This window comes from Gavialis gangeticus, unplaced genomic scaffold, assembly GCF_001723915.1.
Source record: "Gavialis gangeticus isolate Ggan-Ray unplaced genomic scaffold, GavGan_comp1, whole genome shotgun sequence".
NCBI classification, from domain to species: Eukaryota; Metazoa; Chordata; order Crocodylia; family Gavialidae; genus Gavialis; species Gavialis gangeticus.
Window position 1 is genome coordinate 184,705,817 of NW_017728992.1, and position 15,830 is coordinate 184,721,646.

Below are 15,830 nucleotides of genomic sequence, written 5' to 3' on the forward strand. Positions count from 1 at the left end.
AGTGAGTTAACCCCCCCCCCCCCCCAACCAAATCTAAATATTAAATTAAAATGACAAGACAATGTTGCTTTTAAATACTGTGTTGTGAGTTATATTGGTAGTTTCAATTTGCTTGTGTATCCTGCTATTTTAGGGCCCAGATAGTGACAAGAGAGAGTATACCACTGACTTTACCAGGAAAAGACCACCAGAATATTTCAATCAGATCTGAGCTTATGTAGAAACCATTTCATCTCCCACTCTGAAAGCAAGAGAAGAATGTTTAAAAAAATGCAAAGACACCTTTTCCCTCCCAAAGAATTTGAGGAACTTACTTGGGTTACAAAGTCCCTGACTCCATCTAAACTGAACATTGTGCCTTATATTATCAGACCTAAAATAATCAAATAATCAGTTTTATTAAGACACACTTTTACATTTTGAGGTCATATTCCATATAAATGCACATTAGAAACATACAACTGATTTTCATAATTAAATGCTGATAGCTGAAATGTAGCTCTTATTATTAAGCAGGTAAATGTTAATGGATTATTTGAGGGTGAGAGGCCCTTTGTGTTAAAGCTGGGATGGAAAAAAAAGTTAAAACCCCCCCCCCCTCTTTTTTTTTTTAAAGCCCATTTAAATGTATGCATTTGAAATGATGGTAACCTGTATTAAAGCCTACATTTATTACATGCTATTAAAGTAATTCAAATAAAGCCAATATTCAGCCACTACATATTTACTGCCTAGGTATTAAAGAAAGTCAAATTGCTGAGCCAATGTAAATCACTGGCTATGTACCTAGCACCAGAATTTTCAAGTGCTAAACCAGCTTTTGACAGCAGTTGTCTTGTTTGTAGATGCAGAAGGAATATTGTTGTTCATTTCAGTTTGACTTAGTTCAGCACAATGCCTAGGTCATTCAAAGTTGATAAACCGATTGGGAGTGGAAAAAGCAGGAGGGCTCACTTTCCACTTAAAAGACACGAACAAGGGAGCGTGAGCTGGTGAAACCTACTAGGTCCAAAATCTTAAAGGGTACAATGCCACAGAACAGTAAAGTCAAGTCACTGACAACTAGAACTTCCTTTTAATACATTAGCTGGTTTGAAATACCAAACATGTTTTGATAAACTTACTATTTTTCTTATGCACTGAGCACATTTAAGGTAGTTTTATTTAAATAAGAACATTTCTAACAGTTGTTTTTATGCATTTTAATTGATTTCTCATTTCCATCCAAATGTAGTTTGACACAAATCATGACTAAAAGAATTAATCATCATCTAGAAAATAAGACATGCGTCATTCACCATTCTCCAGCATAACAACAAAAAGTTTTAAAAAAAGAATCGGAATAAATACATGTAAAGCTATCAGATTCCCAAAATAAAGCTGTATAGATATAGCACATCTCGTGTTTAGGATAAAAGCACTTCATTATACCAAGCACTGATAAATCATCCTGTATTTAAGAAATCATATTAAAATACAAATATAAAATAAGATTGAAATAGATAATTTAACTCAAGGTCTCCTACTTGATTATTTGTACAGCATGATTAACAAGGGTAATTTGGACTACTCTGATATATATCAATCTCTTTAGTTTGAATGTATGTGGAATGTCTACACACAGATGTATCAGCTTAATTTTGTCAGGGGAGCAGCGACATGGTTTGTAAAAGGAGAGGCAAGTCGGAGAAATCTAGTCTCATTATTAAATTAACACAAGTTAAATCAGTTCAGGATGAGGCTGGGGTGTGGTACTCAAAGAGAATGCTTATGAGAGTGTCCAAGTTTAGCATAAGAAAATAGGCAGACTGTGGGAACCTCCTGAGAATAAGATGCATCTGTTGTTGAAGGCAGCCTTGCAAAATTTTACTGGCTCACTTGCCTGGGGCGAGTAATTTTTCTTGACAGCCAAGTACAATATTAGCTTTATCACCACCATCAAGCTAAGGGTAGGTGCGAATATTTTGTGCCTAGATTAATAAATGTTTGTGAAGGTTTTGCAAGCCTGGTTTATGAGAATATAATCCACTTTTAAAGAAAAGGATTAAAATCAAATGAATTCTAGTCTACGTTTCTTTTAAACTGAGGCTACAGAAGTGCTATTTGGTATGCAATCAATACATAATTTGAAGGGGGGGGAATCCTGCTTTTAAAATTCAGAGCTATTTGCATATCCCTGCACAATTCAGGTTTTCTTGGAAACTGAAGGAGGAGTCTGAAATTATTGTTCTTTTGTTTGAATCCTCCACTGGGAAAGGCAGCACACAACCAGCAACCACTGTGCTTTGAGGCATCATGAAGCATTAAAAATAAAAAATATTCTCTCTTCCTTCATTTATACATTAAATACCAAAACTAAATGTAGGACAAAGGCAAACTTTTAAGATAGACTCTGTTCTCCCCTAGGCACTGACTGAGTTAATAAAAACAAATATCCAAATGACTTTGCAACTCCCATGCTTCCACTTGCACACCGAATTCTGCTATTTATATTTCACAGAAACCTGCCTCTGCTGGATACTGTTAGAAGCATCAACTCCATTAGTGGAAATTATTGTGTACAATGCAGATGAAGCATACATTTTCATTTTAATATTGCTTTGGAGGGACAAATATTTTCAAGTAAAATGGCTGAATGAGCTTTTTATTTTGGTGCTCTGGCTAGAGGTTTCTGAATTTTTTTCCTGCAAAACAGCACACGCAGGTTAGCCTAGGCTAGGGACCCCATCCTCCAATGAGCTTCTGCACTGAGGCAGTGGGTGCCCAGCAGCATTGGGACTTAAGTGCTTACAGGTCCCCAAACAGACTGACCGAATGAGAAGTACTAAACGTTCCTTATTCCACAATATAAGACCTGTATGCACCTACATCTCCCCACTGCAGCAGATCACAGATGGCTTCAGCTGAAACAGGTCCAAAGATATTAAAATATATACAGTTATTAACATATAAACAGGCTCAAAGGTATTAAAAAAATATTTGGGAAATGTTAAAGGCGACAGCCACGGGGGAGCAGGGGGAAGGGGTATGGCAGTTTTGTTTATTATGATCTGTGAAGAATGCCTTAAGGGTAGGACTAGGTTTGTTTGTTGGTTTTGGTTGAAAAGGCTTCTTAATCTTAAATTATTCTTATTAAAAATAGAAATGCCAGGTGTATTACTCAGGCCTCATTTTCCTTGTTCTGTCTGAAGGACTCCAAGGACTACAGAATGGAAGGAAGAAAGTTTGTCAAGAATGCGAGTTTAATTAGTGCTTGTTAACTAAAAAACAAAAAAACAAAACACAATCTCTCCCCAAGTTTTAAACAGCTTAAGTGAAAGTCTCTTTCCCTCTAAAATTGTTTGTATTTCAATTCTAGGTCATATTTAAACCTCCCCAGCTCTCTAGTCATCCATGACATCCTTCAGCTAAGACCAGGTGAAATAGGATAGCTGAGGTAACAAACTAGTGAAAATTGGATAATCCGACTATCTATGTCTCAAAAAACCCTCCTGTACATTTTTACCCTTTACCTAGGTCATCTTTATACACATAAAGACAGACAGACACATGCTTTAAACAGATGCATCCCATAAGACCTAATGCTGAAAAATGGCCCATGAGTGACAATCCTCTGGACCTCAGGAAGTCCCAGTGACTGCATACTGAAACTCTGTCTGGGTAGAGCCCTCCTGAGCTGTAGATCTTGGATATCCAATCCTGCAAACACTGTTGGACCTAATGCAGTTATGCCAATGCCAGGTGCTTCTGAAAATCTTACCCAAGTACGCACCATGTACCAGTGCAATCACTGAGCTGACACACTGAGAAACAAACATGCCTAAATTTTACCTACAGCTTTCACCTAATTTGCTCTGTGACCTCTGCAAGATCCCTCCTGATCAAACTCTACCACCTGCAGAGTACCCTCAACAAGCCAGGTGCTGCCACAGGCTCTGGGCAACCTGGATTATCAAATATACATTGTCTTCAGTTTCTCTAGATGTAAAATTAGGACTATGTTCCTACTCTACAGGTGTTTGTAAACAATCCATATGGAGCTTTGAAGAGACCTGCTGCTGTATTATGCAGTTTTATTACCAGTAATATCCTCAGTAAACTTCTCCACCCCATTCCCTCCATATTTGTTTTCTCCAATTTCTTCCATCAAGTGTAACATCACTAGGACCCAGTCCTAGGAGAGGATGAACATGGACAGGTTCTTTGCATCTGTGCACATGACCCCTGGAAGAGGGTCTTATCTAGCAAGTTCTTTGGGGCATGGATCTCATCTCTATACTTCTGTGAAGCTCTTAGCACTTTAGCGAGCTGAAACAGCAATAAAAATTCAAACCGAGAATATGAACAAATAGTGAAAACAAGGATACAAATTCTAAACCAAAAATAAAAACACCCCCACAAGATCCTAATGTTAAGGTTATAAACTATACTCATTTGCTAAGTGCCTAATTAGTTAAGGCCTGTAAAGGGCTTTGAAGATTTAGAGCACTGACTGTGGGGCACTTCCATCAGCATGACTGAAGTTTCAAATGCAAAGTTTGTCTCTGCCCTGATTAAGGTCTCATCTGTACTTGAGTAACACTGGCTATGCCAAAAAGTGAAGAAAGGTGCTGTGAATGTCAAGTTGCTAAACCCACAGGGCCTGACACTTCCTCCACTCCTCTAAGCCCTCAGACTTGTCTGAACCGTGATTACAACTGTGGATCTGTAGAGCAACACCCTCAACTCCTTCTGACATCAGCAGACGTGGATCATGTGTGCGACTGGTCTCTGCTTGATGCCATTTTGCTACATGAACATGAGACAGAATTAAACCAAACACTTTTACTGATATTGTATAAATTCATCAGAAGTCAGGTTTTTTTGAGGTGAAGTGTAGTGTACTCAGTGCTGCTCTTAGCCATGCTGCAGTCCTTTTTACATTTTATTTCAACATAAAAAAAATAGGTGATAAGAATCTCTGAGGGAAACCTGACTGGTAAAGAGTGTAAGATTTAGTTCTATTGCTTCACATTTTGGACAGGCACATTCAACAATTGGAGGTCAAACTTTAAAGAAAGATGCGTTGGCAAAACTAAATTCATATAAAAAAAGCCTTTCCCTGTATCACCAATCCCACCTGAGAGATTGAAAAGATATACAGGGTTATATAATACACTTTCATAGAATACTTCTTTTTGCCACTTCTCCCCACCTAAGCATTTTGGTTCCCCTTCTGTTGGCGAGTAGCTTTCTGGTTCCCACAAAATAGTGTGATGCTGTTGTATTTCTAACAAATGCTGGGAGTGCCGTGCCTCACACATCAGTCCCTGCCTCCATAAAGCCAAACTGTTTAATTGGATTTTACTAGTTTTTAGTTAAATTCAGTTGGTGAAAATTTTCCAATAATTCAGAGATCTAAAATGGTGGAAGACAATCTCTGGAGATCCAGCTGGTCGAATGGAACGGAGAGGTGTATGGCATACACCAGCAGGTGGCTGTTTAGCCCAACATATATAAGGAACCTGACAGCAACCTGGATGGTGTCCTGCATCCCCAAAGCCAAGACATGAGACATCAGTAGATTGGATAAGCTTCTGAAGTTGATGCACAAGGACCTGATGCTGGTGGTGCATATATTGTTGCAATGACACCATACCACGGGATACCTCTGAGCTTTACAGGCCACTACAGGGAGCTTAAAGTAGAGGAACATCCAAATTAACTTCTTGGAGACTTTTCCTATCTCATGAACAAAGGAAAACAGAAGATACAAGATTGTTTGGCTTAATAGGGTGTAGGATTTGGGGTTTGACAGCATTAATCCAGCTTCTGTGGGGAAAGGGGGCCTGCAAATTCAGGTGATTTTCTGTTCAGAAGAAGGGGAGCAAGCCTATGGACAGGATATGAAGAGAAGAAATTATTTAATTGCTTATGTGCTAATGTTAGGAGCCTGGCTAAAAGCAAAAGGAAGTGGAATTGCTCATTTATGAACATAAATTCAATATAGTAGATATTACTGAAACCTAATGGGCAAGATTCTACTGACTGCAATGTTAAAAAAAATAATCAATGGTTATAAGCTATTTTGGACAGGTTGAATGGACAGAAGATAAGGAGTGGACTTCTGCATCAAAATGACATTACCTGTTTCCAAGTCACTGGGTGAGTCTACACAAGATGCTACATTGCTGTAGCAATGCGCTACAGCGACGTAGCATTAATGGGCACAAACCATGGTACTGCAGCTACATCACTGTAGCAACGTGCTCCTTGCTATAGCACGTCACTAGACAGACGCAGCAGCTAAAAATAACTGTATGCCGCTGGCACAGCACAGGAACAACGGCACCGTAGGGGCACATGCAGATGTGCCCACTGACAACTTGAAAGTAAATGATCCTGAATGCTTTCGGATCAGCTTCCTAATAGATGAAGCACATCATGTCTGCCACAGACCACCAAAATACATTAGAGAACAAGATAGCTGCTTAAGAAACAGGTTATCTACAATTCATAGGAAAAAAGCAGTGTTATTGAGGGGAACTTCAAGCTGAGTGATGTATGGCAGAAGTCTCAGACTGTTGGTAACTAGACAACTCACAGAATTTCTAAAAAATTATAGACGACAATTTTATAACACAGAAGTCTTGTACCCAACAGGAGGGAATTCTACGATAGAACCTCATCTCGACAGATAACGATGAATTGATCAAAGAAAAAAAATAGCTGTGGCTTGAATACAAGTGATCATGACTTGATTATTCTGTTTGCACATATCAAATGTAAAGTCTTAACCAGGAATACACAGGTGCGCATAATACAGCCTGGTACTTTAAAAGAGCCAATTTCACACAGCTTTAAAATAATTATGAGTCTAACCAGTCAGGAGAAAGAATTAAAAATATTAATGATAACCAACAAATGTTTAAGAACATTTCACTAAGTGCCCCTTAAGCCACAAAGAAGGCCACACTGCTTACAGATGCAACCTAGTTTGGAGGTGAACACAACTATAAACATTTTATTAAAAAAAACTAGAAACAAACAAAATGAATGGAAGAAATGGGAAGTCAATAGTAGCAAATACAAGACAAAAACTAGGAACTGCGAAAATATGACAAAAGAAACAGAAGGAGCCAAGGAAGAGGAAAACTTTTGTTTTAAAGTACTGATGGCTAGATTGACATTTCAATTAAAGAACAGAAAAGGGAGAATAAATACTCAGTAAGTGTTTCTGTTCTGTGGTTGGACAAAATCCAGATGAGGTATACATATCATATGATGAAATCCTCTGTAGTCCAAAAGCAATTAAGGAGGATTTTGAAGAGCAGCTACTAAGGATGCATTAAAACCAGAAAATCTGGACAACTTGCACAGAGTTTTTAAAAGAGACTCTCTGGCCCATTAATGCTGCTTTTCAATAGATCTTGGAACACTGTGGAAATGTGAGAGGACTGGAGGAAAGCTAGTCTTGGAGCAATACTTTCAAATAGTGAATGGGCCAGCCCAAAAAGTACAAGACTGGGAATGTGACATTAACCCTGAGCAAAATAAATGGAATGACTAATACAAGCTCTGACTGATAAAGAATTAAAGAAGGCTATTATAACTAAAGTCAGCCAACATGGGTGTATGGAAGAGATGGTACCGTATCTAATACAATATTTTGACCAAATTACCAGTAAGTTTGTTTGATAAAAGTAGAAGCACTGAAGTAACTGATTTCTGTAAAGCTTTTGACTTGATGCCATATGAAGTTTTAATTAAGGAAATAGAAAAATACAAAATTCATACTTTAAATGGATTAAAAACCAGCTAACCAGTAGGTCTCAGAATGTAATTAGAAAGCAGAAACTGATGACAAAGTTGCCAGTGAGGCCCATGAAAGTTGAACATGAACCCACTCTGCAATACTGTTAACTAACGGTCCTCAGATACACCAGCAGGGGAATTAATGCGCAGGCAAAGGGAGGTTATGTTGTGTACGGATTTGATGCCAGTGAGAACGCCAATGACATAAGGTGACCAGTGTGCACAATGGAAGAAAGAGACTGAAAAACAGGAGAGGATTCAGCAGTCACGAGATCATTAAAAGACTGGAAAACACAATTTATTGTGAATGAAAATATTAATAAGCAACTTCATCAGCTCCTACTGAAGAATATAAACATCTGATAATACATGGCTCTTCAGTCCAGCAGTACAGGTTAAACAGGATCCAATAGATGGAAATTGGAGTTGGACAAAGACCGCAGACATAACTAAATGAGCATCCAGTATGTCTTAACAGTGAGAAAATAATCAGAGAGCAAGAGAACAGACCTTATGAAGAGAGGCTACGAGCTATGGGACTCTTCAGACTGGAGAAGTGCAGGCTCAGGGGTGACCTGGTGGCAGCCTATAAGTTCATCAGGGGTGCGCATCAGGATCTGGGGGAACGTCTGTTCACCAGAGCACCCCAAGGGATGACAAGGTCCAACAGTCACAAACTCCTGCAAGACCGTTTTAGGACATTAAGGAAAAACTTCTTTACTGTCTGAGTCCCCAAGGCCTGGAACAGACTATCCCCAGAGGTGGTGCAAGCACCTTCTCTGGACACTTTTAAGAAACATTTGGATGTTTATCTTGCTGCGATTCTTTGACCCTAGCTGAATTCCTGCCCCTTTGGCACGGGGCTGGACCCGATGATCTTACGAGGTCCTTTCCAGACCTAATGTCTATGAAATCTGTGAAAAAGTAACCACTGAACAACTTACAACGAGTTATGGCACCTTTAGAAATCAAGACTGTATTTTTTTTCCCCTCAAGGACATATGTTCATTTCAATAGATCAGGGGTGTCAAACCCATTTGGCCCCATGGGCACTTGCTTTGCCTGTTCTGGGACTGTGCCACATGCAGCACCCATTCTGGCTGAATCAGGTGCAATATGCACGCTGCACCTGCTTCAGCCAGTCTGGGCCAGATACCCCAAGTATCGGAGCAGCTGCTGGCGTGATGCAGTCCCAGACTACCCAGAGCAGACATCATGGGTGCTGGATCTGACATGTGATGGGAGAAAGGGAGGAGGGTCTGGGACCATTTCTGTGTGGGGCCAGTACTGGGGATCAGATATGGCCTGCAGGCTGGATCTGGCCCATGAAGTCACATCTTTGACACCCCTGAAACAGACTGTAGTTCAGGGAAGTCCCCTGGCCTGTGTTATACAGGAGGTCAGATGTCTGAGCATAACAGACTCTTCTGGCTTTATTAGTCTATTGGCCTGCTTTTAAAACAAAAAAAGAAGATTTTTTTGCCATTTTAGATGCTGTTGAATCCTTCTAAATAAAACAAACGATGCATCTCCACTACCAGTGTGATTTTTACATTCTTCTTCCTGGCCCCTTTAAAGGAAGATTTAGATTTAGATTTAATTTCACAGCTCCTGTAATGAAATTCATTTTAACGATAAAAGTGATACATACTCTCTCGATACTTCCAACATGCTCTCTGCATATTATCACTATCTTTAAATGTGGCCATTTATTTTTGCTTGCAAAACCATTTATACCCCAAATGGCTTTATTCTAAATGGCATTCATTGCTCCAACATCAAGGTGAATATTCACCCTCCTGGAAAGGTAAAGTACCTCAGAGAGAAAGTCCAGGCACCTACCAGTTAGTGTTCACTGTTGCAGGTGTTCTGACTGGGGCAGCGGCCCAGAGCCCTTTCCAAGTATGTGCTTTATGGGCGATGCTTTGGCTCTCCAGTGCTGTACATCCTGATCCGGGGGAGAGCGGAGCAGCAGCACGCAGCCCTGGGTATCTGCCGCAGGGTGGGGGAAGAGAAAGTAAAGTGACATGTTCAAAAACTCTGCCCACAAACATTGTGTCCAGTCTCTTCAAACAATAAAATGAGGTGAGAGTTAAGATGATGCAAGAAAGCTCTAAATCTACCACCGCCTGATCCCCTGACCACAAGTTAAAGTGTCAAGCTCTCAAAAGAGGAAGCCCTGCACCCTATCAAACACTGGGTCTCTCAAATCAAAAGAAAGTTCTTCCCATCTGACCAGTCCCATTTTCCTCCATCCTGTTTGTGAGAACCAGAGACATACCCGAGCTCCTCACTCCACAGCTGGAGGTGGGGGTGAGGAGAAAAAAAGCCCTTTATTCCCCACCACCACTACTTTTGACCGGAGTCTTTAAAAACAACCTCCTCCCCTCACGCCAAGGGGTTGGCAGCATCCCCTGAAGAGACGTAACATTTTTTTAAAAAAGGAATCATCTGAATTGGAGAGAGGAGCTCAGGGCCCTTCCTTTCAAAGTTGCAAGCGGTGCTTTGCTCCCGCCCCAATCCAGAGCCCCCCGCGCCCCACCAACATGTAGGGCCTTCCCTGCACCGCGGCGAGGGGAACAACCACCGCTCATCCGCTGCAGGCAAACAAAAGGGAGGCGAAGGGTCGGGAGAAACACGGGCAACCCTCCCACCTCCAAACCCCGCTGTGTCTGCCGGGGAGGGCGAAGGCGCAGCCCCTCGCCCCTCTCTGGGGGCAGCGCTGCCCAGGGCTTGTCCCTGCCCTGCTTGCCCTGGGCTGGGCTGCCCTTTCTTTTCGGCGCCTTCCCCCACAACTAAGCACTGATCCTGAAGTGGAGGGGAGCTGTGCACCCTCCCTCCCCCCAACCTTTCCTCCATATTTCCAGGGAGCAGAGCACACAGCGCAGGGGGAGAGCCCGCACACAGCGCAGCGGGAGAAGCGGTGGGAGGAGAGGGATGCCCGCGGGGAGGGGATGGAGGGGACCCCCCGCCGGCCAGGAAGAGCCACATCCCTACCTCGCCGCGCTGCTGCCTCCCCCTCAGCTGTGTCTGTGCCTCCTCCTCCTCTCACTGCCTCGTCGCCATCTTGCATTGCAAAAACTACTGCACTTTTTTTTGGGAGGGGGGTAAGTGAACTGTGAACTTTGAACTTGGGCCACACTGGGCAAGCATCCCCCCGGGCGCGCGCAGGTGGCAGCTGGGCTTCCCCCTGCCTGGGATGCGCAGCTGGCTGCTGCCCGGGCAGTGCGGGAAGGAGGGGAGCACCCGTGTGTGTATGTGTATGTATGTGTGTGCAAGGGGAGGAGCCGCTGGGCCGTGCAAAGGCATCCTCCTCCCCTCCCTGTGAAGCCGGTTCCCACCATTTGTAAAGCGGGCACAACACACGGCTGCTCCGCGATTGGCCCGAGCCGGACCCGGACCCGGACCCGCTCCAGCTGCGGGATCGCCCGGCGGGCGCGGGAACCGCACAGGGGCCGCCCTTCCGCCGCCCCTTGTGCTGCTCCTGGGGCCAGGTAGGCAGATGCGGTCCTTTGGGCGGAGGCGGGATCGTTTATGAGCTGCGAAAAACTTCTCGGCAAGCTTTCGGGCGCAGCCACCCGTCTCCAGGCACCTGCTGGTCTGAGAGAAGCTAAGGGTCTGGAGGGAGAATGGAGAGAGGTAGGAATTAGGGAAACAAACGGTGAAGCAAGGAAGGGTGGGGAGGGGAAAGAGGAAATTCTGCCCCCCCCCCCCTTTTTTTTTTTGGTAAAAATCTTGTTGGTCAAATAAAGGATACCATCTCTACTACCAGTCCCGATCGCCTTTTCTTCTAGACCAATACAGCTACAACCTGCATCCCTGCCACGCTTTTCCCTTCTCTCCTTCCTTGGAGTCTCAGGACAGCAGAGACTTTGGATACCTGAAGAAAGGCAACTGCGCCCGAAAGCTTGCAAAGAACAATTTTCTCACCTGCTTGTTTGGTCTGATAAAAAAATCACATCTACTCAAAGAACCTTGTCTGCCCACGTCCTTAAAGCAACATGGCTACCACCAAAAGCCCAGCAATACGCAGATGAGCCCGTTCCAGTTTCTGGCTGGCAAGCAGGAGCAGTGAGCTGCAGTACAAGTGCTTTATAAACTTTAGGGGAAAAAAATGTTTAGGACCTAGTTTGGAGTGGGCAATTATTTTGGGTGGAGGGCCACTTATTGAGTTTTGGCAAGCCATCGAGGGCTGCACAACAGGCAGCCAGGGGCAGATATCTAAATAGTTTTCTAAATTTTTTAGGGGCCCCGCAGGCCGGATAGAATGGCCTGGTGGGCTGCATCGTGCCCACCCCTGACCTAGCTGGACCTACACCTTATGTGATCATCACAGGGTCATCAAGGTCTGGAGACAATCTTAAAGGCGATATGTAGGAAGAAAAAAAAACAACACTCCTGATGAGAGGAAGGGTGTTTGTACCCCAAAACTTGCACAGAACATTTTCCAACTATTTGGTTGGTCTAATAAGTATCACATCTACCCAAAGAACCTGGTCTGCCTAGAGACACCGACACATTCTTCATCTGTGGAAGTGGGAGTAAACCGTGAACTATTACCCAACACTAACTTACAGACATTATTTTTAATTACTTATGACTTTGCCCAACTCTGATTTTTTTTATTTTGAGTGAAAAAGTAGATCTGATGGCAGCAAGAGTTATGTTTTTACAAAAAAAAGTTTTCTTAGGAGGTGAATAGGCACAACATTCCTTATTTGCTATTTTTCTGCTAGCAGCTTCTCTCTATTCATATAAATGGGTCAGCTGTGGAATTTGGCAGCTGTCATCTAGTGAGAAACCAAGATGATTTGATATATAGCCTAAAACCCCCAAACCAGGGGCTAATTGTGGTTTCTTCTCCCTGATCCACTGATGAAACAGCATAGATAAAAAGAATGAAGCAGCCAAAATAAAAGAAAGGGTTCATAGGAGTCAGTTTTGGCCCCCTTTACTTCATGTCCTGGGGATCTCCAGTTAGCGTTTAAATTTGCAATTATCTGTGCATGCAACTGCACGAGCCTCTCTTATGTATTTTAACCCTTTTCATTATTTTTACTGCATTTATTTTCCATTTCTCAGGATGATATGCCAAGTCAATTATTGGTATTAATCACTCTTTTTAATTTTTCTCCTGGGTAAAGATACTTATGAAGAGGTCACAGGAACTTAGGGCAAGCCATCTCCCATTATTTATGCAGGACTATTAAGATCTATTAGCATTTTTTTAAAGGAAGGCTTCTTGCACCTAATTATAAAGATCTTTTTCTTTTGGTAATAAAGCAGAACCTGCACCTGGGCTGTGGGGGCCCTAGCCTCTAAGGGGGAACCTTTACATAACATTGTTTCTAGCACATAATTTCCTGTACTGCTACTTGTAAAATTGGATTTTCCCTTATTTACAGATACCAGGGGGCACATCTACACAAGATGCTAGAGGCGCAGTGGATTAATTCTACTGCACATTAACATGGCATGAAAAACACATGCTAATACGCAGTAGAAATAGTCTACTGTACATTAGCATCACTTAAGAAACATGTACTGGTGCTAATGCACAGTAGTGCCGATTATGGCACATTAACTTTAGTCAGGTGCTAAAGTTAATGCACCATAATTACAGAGCATTAATGAATGTGTAGGCATGCCCACAGTGTAGGAAAAAGTAACAATGATACCAGCATCTAAGTACCAAGCATCATAAGATGTTGCAATGAAACTGTTAGTCCTATTAGCAATGCAAACCAGCTAAATCACTAGATTTTTAACTGCTTCATTCAGGGTTGAAGTTAAAACAGCTTTGTTAGACTTGTGTCATTATGGAAGCGTAGATACAGCAGTCACATTGTAGAGCAGATGCACATTTTGGAACAGCAATTCCTTCCCTATTTTAAAGGGGTTGAATTTTAAATTTGTCTACAGACTGAACCTGACATGGACTATGGTCACCAGGCTTACGGAGAATCCTTGCTGAACTACCCTTCCACTCCAAGCCTAGCGCTGTTTTAATGCTTGCTTCATGCTCTTTTTTGGAGGTGTAATGGAGGCTTCTGAAGTGCTATCTGGGCAACACTTTGTTCCAACGTACTATAGAGTGATCAAAGAAAATTAAAGATGTATGTTTGAGACTTTGGGATGCTCTCTGACTGTTCTCCAATCCCTTGCAAAGCTTGCTACCATAGGAATTATACAAGTGTATACTGAGTTGACTTCCAGCAACCTGTTGTGCCATCCTAAAATACTCCTTTGTGGATAGGCATGCCTTTTAGTTGCTTACAGAAGGGAGGTAACATTATTCATTCTGGTTTGGGGACCAAGCAAGTAGAGGTATTTGTATAGATGTAATTGTAGAAATAGGTTACTGGAAGACTGAAGGAGCGTGCAAGAATGCCAAGCTGGCTAGCTAGCACTCACTGGGCACATCTACATGAGATGCTACAGCAACATAGCTGGTCACTATGGCAACATAGCATCAGTAGGCACTAACCATGATGCTGCCACTACTGCACAGTAGAATTGAAAATGATCTGTGCGCCACTGGGACTGTGCAGTACCGTGGGCACTGTGCAGGCAGGGGCACATGTAGATGTGCCCACTGAGTACCCCAGACTACTCACTCATGTCCCTGGCTTGGTAGATGCATGACTTTACAAAAGCCTGAGCTGAAGCACAAGGCTTAGTCTTGGAGCTGCAACATCGCTGGACCACCTCCAGTTATACAGGAGGAAGGCCTTAACCCAGTTGTAATATAGGAGGAAAGCAGCTGTAAAGCATATACAGATGCTTCTGAAGCACATACACTCTTACTGTGCTTCACAAGTCCTTTCCTTGTTGTCGTCCAGCTTTTTGTTTTCCATCGTATTATCATTTTTGGTCCTTCAAAATAGGACTTCTAATATTTTTTTTAGCCTGATAAAGGAACAAGACTTCAGTAGTGACCTCCATAATACCTGTCAACACCTGTGACAGTAGCAGACTTGGGAACATCGAACAGTGAAGAATAGAGAATTAGGTGTACCACACATCCTTAGTTTTTATTTCTTCCTCTCATGTGTCCATTTTTGCCAGAAACTTGATACCAAAGAATAAAAAGTACCGGAATGAGGTTGTTACTTTAAAATGGTTGAAGAATGACATGCCTGCTTTTCAGGCTTGAATTAAAACTAAAATATCCTGAGGTTAGAGTAATTGAAGAAAGAAATCAGGTATGATGCAACTTTAAATCAAGCAACACACAGAAGCTTAACAAATGGTAGCTGTGACAAAAATGTATGGCTTAAAAACCCCCAAAAGATCAAAAAAACAAACCAAAAAACAAAACAAACCCCAGTGTCCCTTAAAAACAGATCTCTCTCTAAACTGGAGGGGAGGGAAAAAAACACTACCACCCCCTTAAACATGTGAATTATGCGGTCAGACTCCTGAAACGATACATTGGCTTTCAAACACAACTGTACTTTGCTCTTTACTGCATATGGCTGTATGCTACTTATCAGTTACATAATGTCTAACTTTAAGCAAATACGAGTGTTTTATGTTTTATTAAAAAAAAAAAGAGAAGAATGATAAGTTATCCAATCTCTCTCTCCTTTTATGCACAAGCTCGTTTCCAACAATATATTGTCAGCAGTATCTTCCTCTACTTTTCAGCCAGTGGAACCTTCCTTAGTATCCATGTATTCATCTCCAACAATGTACTCAATCTGTAGAAGACAAAAATGTAATTCCTGTCTGATTCACTACAAAATTAATTTAGCTGCTACTTTAGTTGGTTTATAGTTAATTGTTTCAATTTTCAGTTGTTTATAGCACTGATAAGTGCCATCTTTTGGAGCTGAAACTTTCCATTCTTGTGTGTAATCAAGCTGGCCTTTTAGAACAGTTGAGTAAAGATAATTCATACGGAAAATACTAAACCTTTTTATCTCAGAAATATATGCACTTGTCTAAGTCTCCGTGAAGGCAACAACTGCGAAAGCTACTCAAGAAGTTGCAGACATCCCACCAGCAGGGAAATAAAATTCTGCTCAGCTACA

General features: G+C 42.0%; 1 protein-coding gene across 4 annotated transcripts in view; it reads right to left on the bottom strand.

Annotated features, from left to right (window-relative positions):
• ZHX1 (zinc fingers and homeoboxes 1) overlaps window positions 1–11,115 on the bottom strand; it is a 40,846-nt gene extending 29,731 nt beyond the window's left edge. For 3 of the 4 annotated variants that reach the window (XR_002099578.1, XR_002099576.1, XM_019528124.1), the window contains exons 1-2: window positions 10,792–11,114; window positions 9,637–9,786 (exon numbers count right to left, since the gene is read on the bottom strand). The gene's annotated coding sequence lies outside the window, so the exon portion shown is untranslated. Of the gene's footprint in view, window positions 1–9,636; window positions 9,787–10,791 lie in introns of all 4 variants that reach the window. The other variant, XR_002099577.1, reaches the window with a different exon arrangement.
• Between the last annotated feature and the right edge of the window lie 4,715 nt (window positions 11,116–15,830).